General features: G+C 47.5%; 1 protein-coding gene and 1 long non-coding RNA gene across 9 annotated transcripts in view; one reads left to right on the plus strand and one right to left on the minus strand.

Moving 5' to 3' along the window:
- Window positions 1-19,195, plus strand: part of SHROOM3 (shroom family member 3) — a 159,967-nt gene that overhangs the window by 57,450 nt on the left and 83,322 nt on the right. For 2 of the 8 annotated variants that reach the window (XM_080589197.1, XM_080589200.1), the window contains exon 1: window positions 3,339-3,586. The exons of 5 other annotated variants lie outside the window; for them this stretch is intronic. The gene's annotated coding sequence lies outside the window, so the exon portion shown is untranslated. Of the gene's footprint in view, window positions 1-3,338; window positions 3,587-19,195 lie in introns of those variants that run through there. One more of the 8 variants, XM_080589192.1, reaches the window with a different exon arrangement.
- The window catches only part of LOC308193986, a 318,815-nt gene continuing 306,573 nt past the window's right edge, over window positions 6,954-19,195 (minus strand). Inside the window, exons 2-3 of the long non-coding RNA XR_013950146.1 lie at window positions 15,535-16,220; window positions 6,954-9,591 (exon numbers count right to left, since the gene is read on the minus strand). This is a non-coding gene — a long non-coding RNA (uncharacterized lncRNA). The remainder of the gene's footprint in view (window positions 9,592-15,534; window positions 16,221-19,195) is intronic.

The raw sequence follows: 19,195 nt of genomic DNA on the forward strand, positions 1-19,195 counted from the left end.
CTGAGATCTGCACAGCAAGTTCCCAGCTAAGTAAAGGCTTTAAAATTTGTCCGTGTGTTGGGTCAAACTGTCAAGTTTTTAACTATGTCAAGCATCACTGTTTTCATTAGAGGAGTTTTATCTTCATTCATCAAAATGTTTGCAGTCCCTATATCATTAGGAAAGGTCAATATGAAACACAGGGCAGACAGCTAAGAGATGCACAGAATGTAATTTTGAAATCACTGGCAACGGGCTTACTGTCTAGGATTTAATTAGCTACAGCTTAGGGCTGCCAGGCTTTTAGGAAATTTCCCACAGTGAAACATGGTAAATGTGGAGAAGATCTAGATACGATTTTTGAAAAAAAGATCTAGGCTTCTGATGGGGACAGTGGGAAAATGCCTTGAAAAAAAAAGATGCCGGCCACCATAACGTGTTAGCCTGTATACGACATTAAAGGCTGACCCCTCGCCTGAGCCTGTTTTAGAAACACAACAATTTCTAGCCACTGCCACTCTGCATTAGCTGCCTCTTTCACCAAGTGCATTTGGATTACTTTGCCTTCTTCAGGCAGTAATCAGGCTGGGGTTTGATTTGTCAGAAAGTGACACTGGAAAAGCTGGGAAATCTCTGCCAGTGCTGGACGAAGTGCATTTTAGGGTGTGAGTCCCCTTCTTTTGGAATTTCCTGAGGATTAAGTTGGAGCTGGATCAGATCACGATAGTATGGAAATGCAAACAAGCAAGCATGTGTTCTCTGACTGATCTGCGCCTCTCTTCTGTACCTGGGACTGTGTCTAGGCTGACCTTTAGTCGATGGGGCAAACACCTGGACTTGCACAAGGTTTTGGTTATCCGTCCAGGTGCACGGGACTGTAGGATGACAGCTTCACAGCGCAGCTGCTGGGGGAGCAGTGAGAATAAACACGTTTTGTCATCTTTATTTTGAGAAGCTCCAGTTGCTTGGCTTTGATTTCAAGAGCTGACTATAAATATGGTTGGTTTGTAAGGGATTTGTAAGTTGCGTGACATGGATATGCGTTGATGTATACATATCCTTAGCTGGGTTAAATATTTACTTTTCTCAGCTGAGATAATTACCCTGGAATATAAAACAATTTCTCAAAAACTTGTCCATGCTTTTACTGCTTGATCCAAGGTTTCCTTTGGAAGAGAGATAGGGTCAGGAAAGGCTAATGAAAGCTAACGTAATCCTCCTGTTACAAGTGGAGTTTGCCTGGATTTACTGCTGTAAAACAGACGTTGGGGTGAAGTGGTCGCTGTAACTACTTCACGTGTTTTAATGAATGGGCTTGTATGGGTCATCCGAATCCTATGGTATTGTTTCTCCCTTGTGGCTGGATGAATGGAGTATCTCAGTCAAAAGAATAATGAAGAAGAGAAACTGCACGGGCAGTATCGTTTGGTCTTTTATATGCACAGGTCTTCCTGTTCGTAGCGAAAGGCAGCCTCTCTCCCTTGCACAAATGCAGTTGGACAAAGGGTAGTCACATGTATGCGCCTGGCCCAAACATTGGCTGCATCAGTGAATATAGAACAATTTCTTTCAAAACCCCTTTCTTCAGCTTTCTGCTTGCTTTGACTTCGGCATTAGAGGCGAGATGGCATCAGCCTTCAGAACATGTATGTAAAGCATTCTCGGGGAGGTTATAGCTGCATAAATACGCCATAACATTTGTTTTCTATTAAACAATGCCTAAGCTAATTAAAATCAGAAATATTGGTTAAAAAAATACATCTTTCCGGGCTGAAAAGAGCCAGTTAACTCTTCTCAGGGTTACTTCTGAGTCTGCTGTTTACCAGGCCTTTTAAGATTACTGCTGTTTTGAGGTGGAGTTGCAAGAGGAGAATGGAGGCAGCAAGAGCCATCCTCTCTCTGTCTTGGCGGGATGGGAAATTCTGCCAGTATGCTGATGTTTTCCCTGGGGAATTGGGTTCAGTTCCTCTTTCCGATAGATATTTTTATGTGGCATTACTCCTCACTCATCTCCTTTATAAACGGGAGATACAGCTCTCCTTCCCTGTAGGGTGTCAGGAACTTAACTGCATGGAAGAGGGATTGCAGCAGAGAAAAAATGGCAAAAATTATGGGCAAGATGATGAATAATATATGTTTTGATCTAACAGCTGAACTGGAAAAAATATTTAGAGTGAAGTGGAAGTGAAACAGTGTGTTCTGTTTGGCCTGGAATAAAACATTTTGTCCCTTTAGGAAAAACAGGTTAATTTAATCTATAGAATCATAGAATTGCCTGGGTTGGAAAAGACCTTCCGGATCATCAAGTCTAACCTACTGAGTCCCATCACTAAACCATGTCCCTTAGTGCCACATCCACACATTTCTTGAACACCTCCAGGGATGGGGACTCCATCACTTTCCTGGGCAGCCCGGTCCAATGCTTGACCACCCTCCCCATGAAGAAATTCTTTCTAATGTCCAATCTAAACCTCCCTGGTGCAACTTGAGACAGTTTCCTCAGGTCCTATCGCTTGTCACCTGAGAAAAGAGGCCGGCACCCTCCTCATTGCAGCCTCCTTTCAGGCTGTGGAGCACAATGAGGTCTGCCCTCAGCCTCCTCAGGACTAAACAGCCCCAATTCCCTCAGTCACTCCTAAGCCTTGTTTTCTCCTCCCTTCACCAGATCCACTGCTCTTCGCTGGACGTGCTCGAACAACTCAGTATCCTTCTTGTAGTAAGGGGCCCCAAACTGAGCGCACTATGTAACATCTATTTAATGTCTGTTTTCAGCGTTCTCCTGGATGTTCAGCCAGCCTGGCCAGGTAGAGGGTAGCCGAGCCTCCTGCAGCCTGGCAGTGTCAGGCCGATGTCCTCATATTCAAGATATGTCCAGCGTGGCAGGTTTTCTGCTGGACATCCATGGGCATCATACAGAGAGCTACGTGCAGGGGGACCCACAGAGCTGCCAGCTGGCAGAAGGGAACCGTTGTGGGCATCGTTTTCAACCCTGAACCTGCAGCTGAATTACTCTGCCCTGCCGTGTGGAGCAGTGAGAAACAGAGCCTGGTGGCCCTGCTACCCCTCTCCTCCACTACAGGATTTTATCCCCAACCCTCACTCACGCTTTCTTCAAACGAAATTAGGGTGGTGAGTTTCAAAAGAAACACTAAATAATTTTTGGGTGGCCGAAAACAGTTAGTAAATGTAGTTTCTTTTCTCCCTTCTCCCCCCAAAATGCCCAGTGTTAATTATAAGAGGGGGCCAGCCACGGATCTGCGGCAGTCAGGACAGAGCTGCCCGGCACTTTCACTCAGCAAATTTCCCCTTTCCTCACGCTCTCTGCTCCTGTCTGTCAGGCCTGCTGACGACTGCTTGGTAGGAGGGCAGTAATCTGAGCTGCCTCTGCTGAGCAAACCTCCTGCTTTTTACTGCGGGATTAGTGCCGAGGTGCCTCTGTGCACAGCACCTGTACCCGCGCCCTGTTATCTTACTCGCCGTGCTCTCGTTGCTCCGCTTCCCGAGGCGGCAGTGCCATTCCCTCCTCCTAGGGCTGCGCTCACCAAATGGCAGGCTGCCTCCACCGCCGGGATGGGAATACCTGAGCCCCGGTCGGCTGTCCCGCAAGGTAAGCAGCCTCTCGCCGGCGACAGCAGAGCAAGCCGGGCTCGGCTTTGTGCCTGCGGAGGCAGCCAGACCTCACGGCAGGGCTTTGGGAGAGGGAGGACTGGAGCCTTAAGGATCCTGTTGGTGCTAAGCATCACGAGCATCGCAACCTTCAGGGCAGACGAGTGGCCAGGCGGTGCTGTGGGGGTGATTCAGCTGCTGTGGTGAGCGAGCAAGCTCACAGCGAGCAGATGGGGAGCCAGTGCTGTGCCGCTGCTCAGGTGCTGTCACTGGCTACGGCGTGCAGTGGTGTAAGTGGATCTGTTGCTAGAAAAGTGCCCGAAGCTGGCAGGGGAGGTGAACGTGTGAGAGCCTCCAGAGTTGTAGGGGATGTTTAAGGCCATTACCTCCCCTGGTGTCAGTGGGTAAAAATAATACCCTGCTTTTAAGACACTGAGTCTCATGAGCGGAGGATCAGACTCACATACACGCTGTGATGTGTCAGGCACATTTTCCAGTTTTACAGACCAGAAGGGTCTCTGCTCAAGTGAGTGGTGCTCTTTTTGGCCTTCACCTTTTATCAGTTAAGTTGTTTAAAGTGGGTGTCAAACCAGACTGGTACTTTGCGACAATGTTTGATATAGGCAGCCTAGCCAGACAGGGTGGGATATATTGATGTTTGATCCGTGCAGTCACATTGCAGGTAGCAGAAAGAGAATGTGGAAGAGGCTGATGAGATGGCAATGAGTATAGCTCCTGTATAGGCCTGCACTAATTTACGTTTGTTCAAGATCTGTACTGTATTATACACAGCTATACGCCCTGTTAGGTTGGATGTGAATCATAACACTAAGTTCATTGAACTTTGATTTTGATTATCTCCTGAGACATTAACTCCTTTAGTAAACTCATTAACTAATCTTTAAACTAATTACCTCTTTCATTGCTACTAAGGTATCTTTAAAGTTAAAGTTTAGGTTTCCTTTGTCTGTGTTTTTTTGTGGGTGAATATGGACCAAATCTTTAGCTGCTGAAATCGCTGTGCCTTATTTTTTCACAGTTTGGTGATCCAGCCCATGTAGTGAAGGTTGGCAGTGCAATCGAAGTGGTTCTAGTGGAATAGTGGGGTCTGGGTCCCTGTCTATGTGAAGAGGGGTATTTTTGTGCTGTAGGTTATCTGCTTAAGAAAAGCAACTTGAAACAGTGTGTTCTCAAGTCACAGAAGCAGCAGCATCTTGTGAGTACAGCACGCTGCCTTGCCAAATATGCATTCATTATTCCAGTATTTAAAGAGCAATGAGATTTTGTCAGTAAAACTAGAACTGCTTGCAGTGGCAAATTCCCAATCACTCTGGATTGCCCCAAATTCCCTCCTTTTGCCTTGCTTATGAGCCAGCTCTTTAAAACCAAATTCAAAGAAACGTGTGGCTGGGGAAGGACTGACCACGTGCTGTCCGTCCTCAGCCCCCACTGCCCTCTCGCAAGCCGACTGCCCAGCCTGAGGAAGACGTGTGCGTGGTGGGCACAGGTATGCTCCCACCTGCGTGCATCTGCCTGCTCTCAGGAGCACACATTTGCTTAAGTACACGCTCTTAAGGGCAAACCTGCTCTGCACGAATAGCTGCAGAGATACTCAAGGCTGGCAGAGACCCACAGCATGTGGGAAGAGGCTGTTCTGAAGCACAGATCCCATCACCCTGCGGTACAGCCTGCTGCCCGCACAGAGGGGCATGTTCCCAGGCTGCAGTGACATGGGGAACCTCCTGCCCTCCTCTGGAGGACCCATGCACCGCAAGGCTGCCGGGGGCTCTGCAAAGGAGGGCACCAGCTCTTCCCTGCTTGCGTCGCCCACGTGCTGTGACTCTCTCCTGAGGGGAGCTGCGTGCAGACCATATCGCAAGCCAAGAGTTCAGCTACAAATTAGTGTGGACAGTCTTGTACAGGCAGCGGATTAGTTTGGGCCCTAATCCACTGCCCGCTTGAGTGATTTGACATCTCCCGTGTTCTTCGTATTGGGTTGTAGATGAGCCAGATGCATATTTCTTCTCTGTCCTGGGAATGATTTGAGCAGTGTGATTCGATGCTCTGTACCATATAACGTGAAGGAAGGTGAATGTGCTTCTGAGATCTGAAGAGATGCCTTAGTGGCCTGAATTACAGAGATTTGGTCGTCACTTCCTTTAAGTGATATGGAATAAAAATCACCTAGGGGTGATGTTAGCGCTCTAGATGGTCAGTTTTATGGTCTCTTAAAGACAAGCCTTTCCAAAGCCTTCAAAGGGTTAAAGGCAGTGCCTCACAGAAACCCAAGTGGCTGAAGAAACACCAGATATTAACATTTGCTTCAGTTGCCAAAGCCTGGACATTTCTTTCTGCTTTTTAGAAATTAGAGCCTGCAGGGACCATTTAACAAGAAATCGTAGCAACTTGGCTGTTAGAGGGCAACCCATGTGCATAGGCACTTAAGGGCTGTGCCAGCATCTCCTTTGTTCAATAAAAGTAACAGCAGGAATTTGATTAAAGACTGATAGAAAAGAGAGGGAGAAATGTAGGAAAGATTAAAGAAAGAAAGAGCCACCTGGAAACTTCATTCCTCCTTTATTTCTAACTTAAGCTCATAAATACCAAATCTAAACCATTGTGTGTGAGAGAGGGAGGGAAAATTTCCTGCATGCCTGCACAGAAAAGCCTGCACATGCGGCCTCACAAACTGACTTTTAGCAAAAGTCATGCTCTTTTCTCAAACTTAACACTTGCTCCTTGTCTGCATCAGGAAAAAAGGAAGCAGAAAACAACTTTATCCCCCGGTGCTTTGCAACGACAGCCTTCAGGAGTCCCTGCCATAAAGGAGAGGGGTGAAGGGTTTGGGCTGAACCCGCCGATGAGCAGCGAGCACGTTTCCCAGGCTGCCTCGGAGCAGCCCTGCCGCTCCGCACAATGCCCATGGCCAGCTGCACACGGCTGGCACCGCGCTTCGTGGTCAGCCTCCAGCATCTGCCGCTTTGTCTCCATCCTCATCCTAACCCCGGGAAAAAAAAAAAAAAGAAAAAAAAAGAAAAAAGTGACTCCAGCAGCCAAATGCAAATAAGCTCCAAAGAGCCCTCTTCTGTGTGATCAGCAAGTGACAGGCAAACCGCATTCAAATTCCTTGCTGCAGAGCCAACACGGCTGTTGTTTGGGTTTAGGAGACCAGAACGGTACGATTAAGTGTCAAACGTGTTGGGGAGCGATGGCGGGTTGACTTTTCGTTAGCCTGGTTGTGCCCTGTGTGAGAAACACTCAGTAGCCAATAACTTAGGCTCAGGCGAGGATCTCAGTGAAGTAGTAATTTATTCGCGATTGCAATGGCGGGCGCCCCACAAGCAGGAGAGCGCACCTACTAGTTCCAAAAACACAGTTTATATACTTCTTGATGACAGGACCCTCCCCTGTTTCCCCACTGGAGTGGGTAATCCAGGTTCACAATCTACCTGATGCTTCACAGACAATGCCTGGCCTTCAGTTGCCGGCCTGTTTTTGAGATGGTAATGTTTTCTCCCCTTATCTGGCTTGACTTAACATAGTGATTTTCACCTGATTGCTCTAAGGAGTCTGGTTGTCTGCATTTTAGGAGGACACCTGCTGAGCTTTCTTATCACTGTAAGCATATCTCAATACCACATTCCTTCCTTCTATACAATGTAACACTGCAAAAACAACATTTCTATTCCCACAATTCCCCCCTTTTCTCTTTTTATAATTTGTTGATTTTTGCAAAATTTTTCTCTAAGATGTAATCTGGTAGATGTCTTCCTCTTCTTTACTTTCTTTGCTTTCCATTTCCTCTAATATCATCATCTTATCTGAGTAGGGTGGTGGATCCATGGTCATTTGTTTCAAAAGTGCAGTTTCAATTAACCGCTGGACAAGTCCCCTTACACAGGGGATAATGCGACAACCAATGGCTGTCAAAACTCCTGCTACTACAATCAAGGATGTAAATATGGACACTACCATCCCTTTCCATTTACCAAACCAAGATTCCAACCATCCTGTGATGGAAGTGTCTGCTCCTGAGTTTTCTGCCAATTCATTGGCAAGGGTGGTAAGCCCTTGCAATGCTCTAGTTACTGTGCCATCCGGGGCAGTATTGTTAGGGATAAAAGTACAACAACGGTTGCCCAGCATCATGCACACACCACCTCTCTCCGCAAGAATCATATCTAATGTTATTCTGTTTTCCCAAGCCATTTTGCTGGTGGCATCTAGTTGTTCAGCGATTCCTCGTATCGCATCCCTTGTATAATTTATGAATCTCTGCTGATTATAATAAATATAAGTAATCCAATCCACATTCTTATTGATTGTTACCCACCAGAACAGTGACTCAAACCCTGCAGCAATTTGATTCCTGGCTTCCTGTTCATCGGGAACTCCTCTAGGCACCCCAATAGAATCTACGTACGCTCTATCATCAAATGATACTCCTAAGCTTCTTTTACTTCTTCTGGGTATTTGTGATGTTTCTCTTTCAAATGCCAGGGTGAAGGGTATAGCTAATTGAACAAGTGCACAAGTGCCTCCCCAGTTAGATGGTAGGGTGGACCGTAAGATCTTCCCTCCACAGTACCACCAGAGATCTGCCCTGGGGATCTCAAATCTTGAATAGTTTCCCATCAAGTCCTCGGTAGCATTCAAGGTCCTCGTGCACAAGGCAAATTCTCCCAGATGCCAGGTAGCACTCACACCCTGCCGTGAGAGGCAAGCTGTATGGTTACCTATAGCTGTGGAGAATACAGGGGGAGCCCTGATACTGCTATCATGCAAGGAAGGGAACAGCAAAGAGAGAGACTTACAGGCCTCATTTCCCCAGGCAGTCTTTTCTTGGTACAATGCAATCATACATCGCATTCCCTGGGAATCCTTGGTCCACCCCAATGGGCAGGGCACTATCTGGGCAATCGGTCATCCCGAGGCACAAGCATAGCAATTGCTATGGTTGAGACTCTGGACAGTATATTTGACCCATTCTATCCAGGCATTCACAACCCCATACCCTGTTTCAATCTCAAATGTTTGAACTGCCGCATTTCAAAGAGGGCCTCCTGTTTTCTCTCCTGTTTTCTCCTTGAGTTTCTCCCTTTCTCTGATGGCAATAGAGGATTGTTTCCATACAGCTATTCTCAATCTGGCTGTTGGGCCTCTCCCAGTTATTTGTTGTCTCTGCTCAGTTGTCATTGGGCATTTAAATCTCCACAAGCTAACACCTCACAAACATCAAACATGACAGATTGTGGTACATAACCCTCTGTCACATTCACCCATATTTTTATGGGGTATCCCATCTTACTATTATCTGGTCATGCCTTTTCCAAGTTGCCAATTGACCAAGGCTTTCTCTGAGGCCTATAATCACTAAAAACAAAATTAATAATTGATTTTTCCCTGTCATTATTTTTAAACCTTAGGTTTCCAAATAATTATCAATACAAAGAATAAGATATACACTACTACCATAACAAACCCCCCTTGGGAACACTTCAATTCACTATAGGCCAGTCCTTTCTCTCAATCACAAGTCACACTCATTAGTTACCTGTGAAAATAAAAGGTTAGTTTACAATCGCAAGCTCTTATCCCGCTCAGAGTCCACTATGAGATTTTTCTCTTCGATTTCAGCTTCCAACAAGTCTTCTGTAGGAACAGCTTCCCAGGTACTAGGGTCGACGGATGCCTTCACTCGAGTATAGTGAGTCCAACCTTTTTCCGCAGTTCCTATGGCTGTTTCAGTGGTTAGTAGTACTTGGAAGTGTCCTTCCCATTCGGGCCGGAGTTGATCCTTTCCAGGTCTGAATCAGGACCCAATTTCCCACGGGTCCTGAGAAATGACAAAGAAGAGGACAACCCCAGAACACAGTTCTTAAGAAAACTCTCTTGTTTCGAATTGTGGTATCTCATCCCTTCTGCCCAGACAGGGTAATCCGAACAGCATCTCATACGGTGAAATTCCTATATTGTTTCTTGGTGCTGTTTGAACCTGGAGGAGTGCTAAAAGTAAACATTTTACCCAAGGAAGTTGGGTTTTTAACACTAATTTAGTTAATTGCTTCTTTAATGTCTGGTTCATTCGCTTTGCCTTCCCAGAAGAGGAGGGGTGCCAGGGGGTGTGAAAAGCCCACTCAATCTCTAAGGCCTGCATTAACCCTTGCAGTACTTGTGAAGTGAAATTATTTCCTTGATCTGAATCAATGTTTTCAGCTATCCCATATCTAGGGACTATTTGCTCCGGTGATACCTTAGCCACCGTGTTTGCAGTGGCAGATAAGAGGGGAAAGCTTACACCCATCCAGTCACGTGGCCAATTAGGACAAACAAGTACTTAAATCTCCCTCCTTTACGTAACTCAGTAAAGTCTACCTGTATACTTTGTAAAGGTCGAATCCCTGGCTCCCGTCCCCCTCTAGGTTAGTTACAAATGACCTTTTTATTTGCCTTTTGACATATGGTACATCCTCTGCATATTTGCTTCACTAAAGTGTATATTCCTACACAGACATACTTTCTTAGCACAACATCACACATTGCTTGCATCTCCCAATGACTCTCTTGATGTAAAACATCATATTTGCCTCATTGGTGCTTTATTCAGCATTTCTCTCCCATCAGGGAGTATCCATTTTCCCTCAGGCTTCGTGGCTCCTGATTCCTTACAGAAATCTCTCTTAAAAACTTTTTAGTTCTTTCTTAGTTTTCAACAATTCCCTGAATCCTCTCTGGATTTATTCTCAGTTTTCCCTCAGACATTAGATGCCTTAAATACCTGACTTCTCTTTCTACGTATTGTAATTTATTTTTCAATACTCCCAAGCCCTGCTTTCCCAGAAAGTTGAATAGCTTGTTAGTAGCTTCCTTCACAACTGTTTTCTCCTGTCCTGACAATAAACAATCATACACATTTTGTAACAGAAATTCCTCCTTGGGAGGTTGGAATTGCTCCAAAATCTGTTCTAGAACTTGCCCAAATAAATCGGTGGCCCTGTAAACCCCTGAGGTAAAACTGTCCATATGTATTGTTGCTTCCGCCCCCACTTCAGAGTCTTTCCAGTCAGAGGTGAATATATCTTTGCTCTCAGGGCCTGAGAGCACTCCATTAATACCACTGTTATTCCAGTCTAACAATTTACTATTTGAATGCCCAATTTCATCATCAAATCCCTTCCCAACAAGTTAGTCCCTGCCTTGGGTACATACAATAATTGCCCAGAGATCATTTTATCCCCTAGTCTCAGCTTGGTACCCCCCAAAGGTGGCACTGTTACCCCAGCCCCTTCTACCCCCATCACTTGTTAGGGTTTCATTAGTTAATTTAATCCCTGATACTTTACAGGCCAGTAATGACCTAGCTGCCCCTGTGTATTGTGTTTGATGGCAAGGTTCGGGAGGGGGCTGCAGTGGCAGCCCCCACGAGGAGAATCCAGAAACCACCCCGTAGCAGATAAGGGACAATTTCATCCGGCCCCAGAGGGGCCCACCGCTGCCCAGAGCCAAGCCATGAGCAACACAGTCCGTGCCTCTGTGAGAGCACATCCACGAAAACAAACAAACAAACAAAAACCTGCTGCTCAACAGCAGCTGGGAGAGCGAGGAGTGAGAAACCTCCCCGCAGACACCAAAGTCAGCACAGACGGAGGGGGTGGAGGCGCTCCAGGCGCCGGAGCCGAAGCCCCCTGCGGCCTGTGGAGAGGCCCCTGGTGGAGCAGGCTGCCCCCCCTGCCCCCCCCCTTCTCGATACTTGGGAACCTGACCAAACACCACAGCAAATATACCAAAACTTCTAGACGGTTACTTAGATAATGCCTACATCCTCTTTCCCTGCTCATTCAACTTTCCCAACTCATTCAAAAAAACAGCTCTGTCAAACATTACATACCACACCTTTAACACCTTTAATAACCCTTTTTAACACTTCTTCCTATCTTTCTCCAGCCTGTACTTTCTCCAAAGTCTCAGTCATTAGCCAACTTAATTCCATACCTTTCTCCCTCATCCCATTTTCCTTCTCTCCTCCTTCTTCCACTCCGGATATTCCTACCTGAAGTGGCCAGCCTGCCCACACTTAAAACATCCTATCAAAGCCTGTCCCTGCTAAGATTCAGGTCACAACACGGGTAGCTTTCCTTGCCTGCCATTCCTTCATCTCTCTTCCCCTCTTTTCCATCCTGGCCCTGACTCCCCCTGAAGATTTTCTTCCTCTTTCTCCAACCCTCTGCCTCACTACCTGCTACACTGTCAATACCATTAGTTTCACTCTCTGCTTTTCCTTCTCATCTCCCCTCTTGACACACACGTTCAGGGCCTCCCACAGGAGGGCCCCCCAGTGACTGTTCACTACATCCCCCCCACCTTCTGGAGCATTTTTCTGTGCATCTTGCCAGGCTTCAATCACAAAATGAACTTTCAAGAGCCCTTGGGATACCGGGTCCTCAGGATTCATCCCCAAGTACTTTCTCATTCTGACCCCAAGTCTCTCATATGATTTCTGTGTTGCACACTATTATTCTTCCAGCCAGGATCGGCAAGTGGTTATTTCTGCCCTGCCGGTATTACCCCTGGTCCTGGAGGATGAGTTCTTTCCCATTTTTGTATTGCAGCTCTCCTCCTGATCATTCCCATTTCTTTCCCTGTAAACAACATATTTATATACATAATTCCCCCTCCCCAAGAGTATAAGTTAGGTCCTAGGAAACTCCTAACCTCTCTGCTGGTAAGGAGGGGGGGAAGTTCACTTAAGAGGATACACAGATAGTGTTAGTGCTGTTAGTATCAGGGAAGGCAAAATTCTCAGTACCTCTTCTACCTTGTTCTAATTCTTTTACCAGTTTGGGGTACCTCCTGTTCCCAGAGCTAATGTTATCTATAGTTCCTGTCTCTTCTTTCGGAGGAACTGCTACAGCAGCCGCTGCTGCTGCAGCAACTTGGGGGTTATAAGGAGGAGGTAAGTTATCCAGAAGGTCCCATTTATCACTTGTCTCTTCCTTTTTCTTTCCCTCTTTATTCTGATTTTTGCTCAAAACCAAATTTATTCCTTGTATCCAACAAGCTGCATACTCCGATTCTTCTTCCGAAAATGGAAATTTGTTATTAACATAAAAATTTAAGGCCTGGCATACCCAATCTTTGTCAGACCCGTATTTTGGCCAAAATACTGCAGCTCCTTTAATTGGTTCTTTCGTCCAGACTGATACACAATATTTAACCATTTTCTCCCTATCTTTTTCCTTAGTTTTGGGGTTATTCTTCCAATTTCTCAACATCCTTCCTAAAGGACAGTCGGGAGGCACTCCCCCAGGGATATCTCCCTGTCCCTTGGAACTCATATTTCCCATTTTTCCTATCCTGGAAAATGGGGGTGTACTGCCAAGCACTTCCCCGTGCAAGGGCTACCGCACACCTATAAGTTACCAAATTTCCCTGGTGTACTCCGAGCACTACCCCATGCAAGGATTACCGCACACCAAATTTCCCTGGTGTACTGCCAAGCACTACCCCGTGCAAGGCTTACCGCACACCAAATTTCCCTGGTGTACTCCGAGCACTAGCCCGTGCAAGGATTACCGCACACCAAAATTCCCTGGTGTACTCCAAGCACTACCCCGTGCAAGGATTACCGCACACCAAATTTCCCTGGTGTACTGCCAAGCACTACCCCGTGCAAGGCTTACCGCACACCAAATTTCCCTGGTGTACTCCAAGCACTACCCCGTGCAAGGATTACCGCACACCAAAATTCCCTGGTGTACTCCAAGCACTACCCCGTGCAAGGATTACCGCACACCAAATTTCCCTGGTGTACTGCCAAGCACTACCCCGTGCAAGGCTTACCGCACACCAAATTTCCCTGGTGTACTCCAAGCACTACCCCGTGCAAGGATTACCGCACACCAAATTTCCCTGGTGTACTGCCAAGCACTACCCCGTGCAAGGCTTACCGCACACCAAATTTCCCTGGTGTACTCCAAGCACTACCCCGTGCAAGGATTACCGCACACCAAATTTCCCTGGTGTACTCCAAGCACTACCCCGTGCAAGGATTACCGCACACCAAATTTCCCTGGTGTACTCCAAGCACTACCCCGTGCAAGGATTACCGCACACCAAATTTCCCTGGTGTACTCCAAGCACTACCCCGTGCAAGGATTACCGCACACCAAATTTCCCTGGTGTACTCCAAGCACTACCCCGTGCAAGGATTACCGCACACCAAATTTCCCTGGTGTACTGCCAAGCACTACCCCGTGCAAGGCTTACCGCACACCAAATTTCCCTGGTGTACTCCAAGCACTACCCCGTGCAAGGATTACCGCACACCAAATTTCCCTGGTGTACTGCCAAGCACTACCCCGTGCAAGGCTTACCGCACACCAAATTTCCCTGGTGTACTCCAAGCACTACCCCGTGCAAGGATTACCGCACACCAAATTTCCCTGGTGTACTCCAAGCACTACCCCGTGCAAGGATTACCGCACACCAAATTTCCCTGGTGTACTCCAAGCACTACCCCGTGCAAGGATTACCGCACACCAAATTTCCCTGGTGTACTGCCAAGCACTACCCCGTGCAAGGCTTACCGCACACCAAATTTCCCTGGTGTACTCCAAGCACTACCCCGTGCAAGGATTACCGCACACCAAATTTCCCTGGTGTACTCCAAGCACTACCCCGTGCAAGGATTACCGCACACCAAATTTCCCTGGTGTACTCCAAGCACTACCCCGTGCAAGGCTTACCGCACACCAAATTTCCCTGGTGTACTCCAAGCACTACCCCGTGCAAGGATTACCGCACACCAAATTTCCCTGGTGTACTGCCAAGCACTACCCCGTGCAAGGCTTACCGCACACCAAATTTCCCTGGTGTACTCCAAGCACTACCCCGTGCAAGGATTACCGCACACCAAATTTCCCTGGTGTACTCCAAGCACTACCCCGTGCAAGGATTACCGCACACCAAATTTCCCTGGTGTACTCCAAGCACTACCCCGTGCAAGGATTACCGCACACCAAATTTCCCTGGTGTACTCCAAGCACTACCCCGTGCAAGGATTACCGCACACCAAATTTCCCTGGTGTACTCCAAGCACTACCCCGTGCAAGGATTACCGCACACCAAATTTCCCTGGTGTACTGCCAAGCACTACCCCGTGCAAGGCTTACCGCACACCAAATTTCCCTGGTGTACTCCAAGCACTACCCCGTGCAAGGATTACCGCACACCAAATTTCCCTGGTGTACTGCCAAGCACTACCCCGTGCAAGGCTTACCGCACACCAAATTTCCCTGGTGTACTCCAAGCACTACCCCGTGCAAGGATTACCGCACACCAAATTTCCCTGGTGTACTCCAAGCACTACCCCGTGCAAGGATTACCGCACACCAAATTTCCCTGGTGTACTCCAAGCACTACCCCGTGCAAGGATTACCGCACACCAAATTTCCCTGGTGTACTGCCAAGCACTACCCCGTGCAAGGCTTACCGCACACCAAATTTCCCTGGTGTACTCCAAGCACTACCCCGTGCAAGGATTACCGCACACCAAATTTCCCTGGTGTACTCCAAGCACTACCCCGTGCAAGGATTACCGCACACCAAATTTCCCTGGTGTACTCCAAGCACTACCCCGTGCAAGGCTTACCGCACACCAAATTTCCCTGGTGTACTCCAAGCACTACCCCGTGCAAGGATTACCGCACACCAAATTTCCCTGGTGTACTGCCAAGCACTACCCCGTGCAAGGCTTACCGCACACCAAATTTCCCGAGACTCTTCCTTTCTCTCCCTTATCTCACGCTTCGTCCGTCTCCGGCCGCGCCCCTCGCGGAGCTACGGAACCGCGGATCAGGACTCCACACTCACTTCGTACAAAAGTACGTCTCAATCACACATCACACAGAGTCTCACCCGACCCCCGAGGCAATACTTAATATTTCTTACCTTGGTCTGTGCACAGAGTTACCGGATCAATTCTTAAAACCCTGAGTGCCTACCTTCTTCCTTTTCCCCACTACTTCACGGATCCTGCCTCTTTCATCAGTCTCGGGCCCTCTGTCAGCTCTCCGCAGAGCCGCCACCGTCGATGCACAGGACCGCTGAAATCAGCGGGGCATGCCTTCCTGCTGCTGCGGCGGTGGGGCTCCCTGGTAGGTGACCGGATCCCGGACGAGCCCCCAATTGTGGGAAACACTCAGTAGCCAATAACTTAGGCTCAGGCGAGGATCTCAGTGAAGTAGTAATTTATTCGCGATTGCAATGGCGGGCGCCCCACAAGCAGGAGAGCGCACCTACTAGTTCCAAAAACACAGTTTATATACTTCTTGATGACAGGACCCTCCCCTGTTTCCCCACTGGAGTGGGTAATCCAGGTTCACAATCTACCTGATGCTTCACAGACAATGCCTGGCCTTCAGTTGCCGGCCTGTTTTTGAGATGGTAATGTTTTCTCCCCTTATCTGGCTTGACTTAACATAGTGATTTTCACCTGATTGCTCTAAGGAGTCTGGTTGTCTGCATTTTAGGAGGACACCTGCTGAGCTTTCTTATCACTGTAAGCATATCTCAATACCACATTCCTTCCTTCTATACAATGTAACACTGCAAAAACAACATTTCTATTCCCACACCTGGGACCTGGGAAGATTTTGCTGTGCAGCCGGAGCCACGCTTTGGTTCCTTGGCAAGGTTTTGCAGGGTGCCGAGAGCGAGGCTGAGACCACAGACTCCCCAGCAGCAGGGATGGCAGCGGGTTTCTCAACTGGTCCCTGCATGTTTCGGGTGCTCTGGCTGATAATCTTGCCCCATGCAAGACTAGATGGAGCAGCAGGGGAGAATTCTGTGCCTGGAGTTCATTGCTGCTGCTTCTGGTGTCTCTCTTCTGTATGCCTGGGCATTTAGGCTGTGTAAATCACGTTTTTCCCCACCTGGTACTTCTTTTACTTCTTGACATCGTTTTCCCTCATTTTGCTACACTTTTTAGCTGTTAATAACATCCATTAGGCAGCAGAACTTATGGCAGTGACCTTGGCTCTGAACTGTGCTCCCCTAAAGCGATTTGGATGTGATCGTGTCCTCTGTAGCAAAGAGGATCTCTGCCTCGCTCCAGTCTTCCTCACCTCAGGCAGGGGTCCTGAGGGGTGCTGCCTGCTCCACCCAGGGGAGCAGGAAGGTGCACAGCCCTGCTCTGGATCAGGCCCTCAGGGGCTCATTTGCCTCTCACCCTGACCCAGACCAGCGTAAGGATGCGGGAATCAGCGGCCTCCAGGACAGAGACTCCAATTAACAAATCACTTTCTCCCGGTGATTGAAACCCTGAAAAGCTAAGCGTTGAAATCAGATATCGCAACCCAACTGTGGGAAAACGCAGAGCCCGTGAGGGAAGGCGAAAGGCAGAGGAGGTGGAAGGCCTGAATGTCATCCCTCTGCTCGCATCCCAGCCCTGCGTCTTGGGGACGGGCTGCCCTGCGCTGAGCGGCGGGGCCGGAGGTATGTGGGGAATGCGAATGGTATGCTTGAGTGGACAGCTTCAGAGCCAGGCGCGGGATGGCTCTCGCTGCCATCTGTTGTGAACCCCGCAGGCCCATAGCAACGGCGTCTCAGGAATGGGGCTGCTTTTTTTTTCTTTCTTGTTTTTTTTCATAAAGAAATTCTTCGTTGCCCCCTTCCCCACTCCTGCATACGCATCCTCATGAATAAGTGGGAGCGGGGCTGGGATTCCTGCTGCGGAGTGATGCGTACTAGAGGAGAAAAGGGTCTTACAGAGCTCGGCTTGTGGTTGGTGTGGGGAGGCGTTTTGCTTTTCTGAGCCGTGACGTTCTAGGAACATGAGCCGATGTGTGTAATTTGTTGGTAATTGCCAAAATCTCATTTTGTTCAAATCAGTAGCAGGTCCGTATTTGCTATGAGGTATTTTCAGTAGATGTATAGCCACTCGTTTGTCCATCTTGGTAAAACACAGACCTCTTTTGCCTTATTATTACACATTCCAAGGTTACAACTGGCACAAATTACCCCAGCTTACTGATTTGTTGTATGTGTAATTTTCCTGAGGCCCCACAGCAGTTATGTTCTTCTTAAAGGGCTTTGCTACAAAGTCAAGTGATGGGGTCGGATTCTTGGAGGCTATAGATAGCTCAGCATCACCAGTCTTTCTGAGAGATGCAGATTTTTATACCAGGAAAGATTTTGCCACGTAAGAACCACATCTCCTAATGACAACAGCTTTCTGATACCATGCCACCGGGAAGGGTTAATGCTGACCGAGCCTTTATTCAAGCAGCGGGGATAGGAATCAGCTGTGTGTGTCCAAGCAAATGGTTTTACTCCTTCCTTTTCCCTGGAAGTTCACTTCTGAAATGCAGACTTCTTTTCTCCCCACACCTTAACATTTTTTCCTGCTGGCAAGTGACTGTGGCCCCGTTCCTGCAAATTGCTCAACTGCTTACCGTGACTCAGCAAAGTGGATTGTTTTCAACCAAGTGTTCTGATTCCTTTAAGACAAGGAATCCTATGCTGTAATTTTACTTCAGGGTTTCAAAAGGTTTGAGGTGAGGCATTAAGAAGTGAGGGCTATTGAACTTTTCCAAACAGCATATCGATTTCTTTACTGGTTCCTGCTTCTATATTTCTTGCAATAAATACAGAAACTTGCAGAGAAACCCCCCTAGACAAGATGGGGGTGGTCAGGGAACTTGCAGACTGAAAGAAACCTCACAGACATTTCATGCCATTCGGGAAGATCTGTCATGCTAGAAATGAGGGAAGGAAAAACAGTAGCCCCCCCTTCTTCCCAGAGCCCAAGGCTGTGTTTGAAGCTGGGCACACAGCTATAGTGGCTTGATCACAGGGAGGAGAGTATAATTTCAGTGAAAGCTGATAGCTGCATGGAGGGGGATGAAATACTCCCTGTTACAGGTATTTATTATCACTTGACAGCTGTCAGTTTGCAGTAGGTGATTTGCCTTCCTGTCAGCTCTCTGAGAACTGGGTATATTTGCCTAAGGTTGTAGAGAAGGGTAAAAATCCTGCTTTCAAGTGCAGGTATCATTTAACTGTGATAAGAAGGCAGGTAAAGCATTTCTTCTGCAAGACGGCTGCGGAGAACAGGGAAGTAAAGTCTTTCTGGACCTACCGAGATGGGAAAAAACAAGTCATTAAAATCTGATACCTACCTGCTTTTAATGAGAGAAACGTTGTTCGAAGAAACGATCCCAGCCCTATCAACACAGAACTATCTTCAGGAGCCATTAGCCTTTCACCTCCTCATATGTTTTTTCTTTTACTTTTTGATCTCTTTCAGGGAAAATGGCAGTGCTTCTGCAACAAGAGATTTAGGCTTTAGCTTTAATCAGCAGCTTACTGGGTCGTAACCGTGCTCTTACAGCCTTGCCTTTCCAGTAAGTGACCTGTAGAAGAACTAGGGGAGTAAGGCATAGAAAACAACACATAAAATCAAGCACTTTGTGTCCCTAGTCATTCTTCTCTCTTCACTGAGCTCATATGGATATTTTTATAGGCTCTGCAGTGCTCCCTTCATCTCTTCTTCTTCCCCAGAAACTTTTTTTCAGCAGATGGGGACTGTGGTCTGATAGTTGCAAGCTTG

The sequence above is a fragment of the Anser brachyrhynchus genome (genome assembly GCF_964034855.1).
Source record: "Anser brachyrhynchus genome assembly, chromosome: 4".
Lineage (NCBI taxonomy): Eukaryota > Metazoa > Chordata > Aves > Anseriformes > Anatidae > Anser > Anser brachyrhynchus.